Raw genomic sequence first — 5,000 nt, 5'->3', positions numbered from 1 at the left:
GGTGACACTTTGGTCGCACTAATCACTCTCCATTTACTGGTACAGGGTACCTGAAACGCTCCCCCTCCGGCTCCCGCGAGCTGGTGCTGTCTGGGGGCGGCGGTTTAAAGACTCGAGTGTCTGTTGGTCGGTTCTCGAGACATGTTGTTGTTGTTGCCAGCTTGCAAGTCAACGTTCGAGAGAATGACCTGCCGCTCCGCGGTCGTCTGCACCCCACAGCGGGGTGTATCCTGCGTCGGCTTGTACACCACTCAGTTCGTTTTTTTGCCTGCTTCTTCAGCTTCTTCTCGTCCTCCCGGCCAATGGTGGCAGCAGAGACCCTGCCTCTGATGACCGTGGCGTGTGTCGGCCGGTGTGCTCAGACGTTGACCCGACGTGCGTCGCCTCGCGAGCGCCCTGACTTAAAGCAATCTTGGTGCAACCCTTGTCATTTGATGATCGACTGATTTACACCTCCGGGCCGTTGCAGGCTGGGGCTTTCACCCGACCCTCGTTGGAAGGGAGGAGAAGTGTTGGTAGGTCCGGGCTTGGCCCACCGGGGAACTAAAGCATGCCGAAAAAAAAAACTAACAACTCTTAGCGGTGGATCACTCGGCTCGTGCGTCGATGAAGGACGCAGGTAGCAGCGAGAAATTAATGTGAATTGCAGGACACATTGATCATCGACACTTTGAACGCACTTTGCGGCCCCGGGTTCCTCCCGGGGCTACGCCTGTCTGAGGGTCGCTTGTACGATCAATCACACTCGCCTTTGCCGTCGGGTGAAGGCGGGAGCGCGGCTGGGGTGTCGCAGAGGACTGGTCCTCTTTGTCCCCCGAAGTGCAGACCTGGAGTTTCTCCACCTTGGAGAATTTGACCCTTGTCCTTCGGTGTGGTGGGCATGTCTGTCCCGGCGTCGCGCTCGTGCATGGTCGGGGCCAGCCTTTCCAGCACGGCGGTCGTTGGGTTGCAAAAACGATTGACCGCGTCAGTGATGGGATTGGTGCGCCTCGCCGAGGCATCCTCCTCGGGGCAGGGTTGTCTCTCTGGAGTTTGAATGTGAGCACAGAGGTGAAAACAATGGCTTGGCTGGTGGTGTTCAGCAGAGAGAGAGAGAGGACGAGGTTGGGCTGTCTTTGGCTGCAGTCTAGTGGTTTGTACCGTGGGTAGCTTGAAGTAGCGACGTCGCTTGCCGTGCTGTGTGCTGGCTTTGCGCTCAAGAGCCTCTGCAGTGCTGTGTGTTGCGTTGGACCTCGGTGTCCTGCCACACATGGCACACTTAGCTCTAGCACACTTGCCGACCGCTGAGCGTGCGTCCAGGTCAGTCCCCCGCGTACGTCCTGCTGGCCGTTGCTGCTGCCTGCTTTTATCCTCCTGCACTCCGTGCTGCCCAGCCACTGCTTCTGCCCTACCTCTCTCACTTCGCTGTCGCCTGTCCCTCTGACGCTCTCTCTCTCTCTCTCTCCCTGAATCGGGACTCCAGAACGGAGTGAGCCGAGCCCGGGCTCCAGTGCACCGCAAACCCCCGCCCCCTGTCCGTCTGCCTGTACTATCCCACCCGGGTTGGGTTGGTCTCGAGGATGACAACACCGGCGGGCGGGCCTGCGTGCGTGTTGTTGTGCTGGTGATGCCGGCCGGCGCTGACAAAAGCTACCTTTCTGCCTACGACCTCAGATCAGACGCGATAACTCGCTGAATTTAAGCATATTACTAAGCGGAGGAAAAGAAACTAACAACGATTCCCCTAGTAACTGCGAGTGAAGAGGGAAGAGCCCAGCGCCGAATCCTCGCTCGCCTAGTGGGCGTGGGAAATGTGGTGTAAAGAAGAACTCTTTCTCCGACGACGCTCCGGGGCCCAAGTCCTTGTGATCGAGGCTTAGCCTGTGGATGGTGTGAGGCCGGTAGCGGCCGCCTGCTCGTCGGGATCGAGTCTTCTTGGAGTCGGATTGCTTGTGAATGCAGCCCAAAGTGGGTGGTAAACTCCACCTAAGTTAAATACTGGCACGAGACCGATAGTCAACAAGTACCGTAAGGGGAAGTTGAAAAGAACTTTGAAGAGAGAGTTCAAGAGGGCGTGAAACCATTAAGAGGTAAACGGGTGGGGTCCGCGCAGTCTGCCCGGAGGATTCAACTCGGCAGCTAGGTCGGCCGCGTCGAGTTCGGCGGATCTCCTCTGTGGGACCGCGTCCCGCACAGGCTCGGCCGTCGCCGGGCGCATTTACTCCGTCGGTGGTGCGCCGCGACCGTCTCTGGGTCGTCTGGGAAGGCCGGAGGGAAGCTGGCTCTTCGCTCTGGCGGCGAGTGTAAGAGCCCCCCGGCAGCAGCCTCGCCGTTTCCTGGGGTCGAGGGAAGTGACCGCTGCTGCGCCTTCCCCCTCGTGAGTGGGGGGGACGGGCTACCCGTGCTCCCGGCGTGACTGTCAACCTGGGCGAACTGTCCTCAATGCGCCCTGGCCGCGTCGCGCCGCCGAGTCGGAGGAGCCACGAGCGGGCGCTAGGGGTCCGCGACGATGTCGGTGACCCACCCAACCCGTCGTGAAACATGGACCAAGGAGTCTAACACGTGCGCTAGTCAAAGAGAGTCACGAAACTCCAGGGCGCAATGAAAGTGAAGGTCGGCGCGGGTCGACCGAGGTGGGAACCTGCCGCCCCGCGTGGCGGGCGCACCACCGGCCCGTCTCACCCGTTCCGGCGGGGACGTGGAGCACGAGCGTACGTGATGGTACCCGAAAGATGGTGAACTATGCCTGGGCAGGGCAAAGCCAGAGGAAACTCTGGTGGAGGTCCGTAGTGGGCCTGACATGCAAATCGGTCGTCCGACCTGGGTATAGGGGCGAAAGACTAATCGAACCATCTAGTAGCTGGTTCCATCCGAGGTTTCCCTCAGGATAGCTGGTGCTCGTCCACACGCAGTTTTATCTGGTAAAGCGAATGATTAGAGGTTTTGGGGCCGAAACGATCTCAACATATTCTCAAACTTTAAATGGGTAAGAAGCCCGACTCGCTGGCTTGGAGCCGGGCGTGGAATGCGAGTGCCTAGTGGGCCACTTTTGGTAAGCAGAACTGGTGCTGCGGGATTAACCGAACGCCGGGATAAGGCGCCCGATGCCGACGCTCATCAGACCCCTCAAAAGGTGTTGGTTGATATAGAAAGCAGGACGGTGGCCATGGAAGTCGGAATCCGCTAAGGAGTGTGTAACAACTCACTTGCTGAATCAACTAGCCCTGAAAATGGATGGAGCTGGAGCATCGGGCCCACACCCGGCGGATGCCGGCAATGGAGAGCCCGCGGGGGCTAGGCCGTGACGAGTAGGATGGCCGCTGCGGTGAGCACGGAAGCCCAGTGCGCCGGCCCAGGTGGAGCCGCCGCAGGTGCAGATCTTGGTGGTAGTAGCAAATATTCAAACATAGAAACATAGAAACATAGAAAATAGGTGCAGGAGCAGGCCATTCAGCCCTTCTAGCCTGCACCGCTATTCAATGAGTTCATGGCTGAACATGAAACTTCAGTACCCACTTCCTGCTTTCTCGCCATAACCCTTGATCCCCCGAGTAGTAAGGACTTCATCTAACTCCCTTTTGAATATATGTAGTGAATTGGCCTCAACTAATTTCTGTGGTAGAGAATTCCACAGGTTCACCACTCTCTGGGTGAAGAAGTTTCTCCACATCTCGGTACTAAATGGCTTACCCCTTATCCTCAGACTGTGACCCCTGGTTCTGGACTTCCCCAACATTGGGAACATTCTTTGTGCATCTAACCTGTCTAAACCCGTCAGAATTTTAAACGTTTCTATGAGGTCCCCTCTCATTCTTCTGAACTCCAGTGAATACAAGCCCAGTTGATCCAATCTTTCTTGATAGGACAGTCCCGCCATCCCGGGAATCAGTCTGGTGAACCTTTGCTGCACTCCCTCAATAGCAAGAATGTCCTTCCTCAAGTTAGGAGACCAAAACTGTACACAATACTCCAGGTGTGGCCTCACCAAGGCCCTGTACAACTGTAGCAACACCTCCCTGCCCCTGTATTCAAATCCCCTCGCTAAGAAGGCCAACATGCCATTTGCTTTCTTAACCGCCTGCTGTACCTGGATGTTAACCTTCAATGACTGATGTACCATGACACCCAGGTCTCGTTGCACCTTCCCTTTTCCTAATCTGTCACCATTCAGATAATAGTCTGTCTCTCTGTTTTTACCACCAAAGTGGATAACCTCACATTTATCCACATTATACTTCATCTGCCATGCATTTGCCCACTCACCTAACCTATCCAAGTCACTCTGCAGCCTAATAGCATCCTCCTCGCAGCTCACACTGCCACCCAACTTAGTATCATCCGCAAATTTGGAGATACTGCATTTAATCCCCTCGTCTAAATCATTAATGTACAATGTAAACAGCTGGGGCCCCAGCACAGAACCTTGCGGCACTCCATTAGTCACTGCCTGCCATTCTGAAAAGTACCCGTTTACTCCTTCTCTTTGCTTCCTGTCTGACAACCAGTTCTCAATCCACGTCAGCACACTACCCCCAATCCCATGTGCTTTAACTTTGCACATTAATCTCTTGTGTGGGACCTTGTCGAAAGCCTTCTGAAAGTCCAAATATACCACATCAACTGGTTCTCCTTTGTCCACTTTACTGGAAACATCCTCAAAAAATTCCAGAAGATTTCTCAAGCATGATTTCCCTTTCACAAATCCATGCTGACTTGGACCTATCATGTCACCATTTTCCAGATGCACTGCAAATGACATCCTTAATAATTGATTCCATCATTTTACCCACTACTAAGGTCAGGCTGACCGGTCTATAATTCCCTGTATTCTCTCTCCCTCCTTTTTTAAAAAGTGGGGTTACATTGGCTACCCTCCACTACATAGGAACTGATCCAGAGTCAATGGAATGTTGGAAAATGACTGTCAATGCATCCGCTATTTCCAAGGCCACCTCCTTAAGTACTCTAGGATGCAGTCCATCAGGCCCTGGGGATTTATCGGCCTTCAATCCCATCAATTT

At 54.8% G+C, this 5,000-nt stretch overlaps 1 non-coding gene and 1 pseudogene across 1 annotated transcript; both read left to right on the top strand.

The window, feature by feature from the left end:
- The first annotated feature begins 571 nt into the window (after nucleotides 1-571).
- LOC139241139 (5.8S ribosomal RNA) lies at nucleotides 572-726 on the top strand. Its single transcript, XR_011588786.1, has one exon. It is a non-coding gene; the product is annotated as a 5.8S ribosomal RNA (ribosomal RNA).
- A 918-nt stretch (nucleotides 727-1,644) lies between these two features.
- LOC139241127 (28S ribosomal RNA) overlaps nucleotides 1,645-5,000 on the top strand; it is a 6,064-nt pseudogene continuing 2,708 nt past the window's right edge.

Source organism: Pristiophorus japonicus, chromosome Y (assembly GCF_044704955.1).
Source record: "Pristiophorus japonicus isolate sPriJap1 chromosome Y, sPriJap1.hap1, whole genome shotgun sequence".
Classification (NCBI taxonomy): Eukaryota; Metazoa; Chordata; class Chondrichthyes; family Pristiophoridae; genus Pristiophorus; species Pristiophorus japonicus.
The sequence above is the reverse complement of the archived record's forward strand: the minus strand, read 5'-3'. Positions and strand labels throughout refer to the sequence as shown.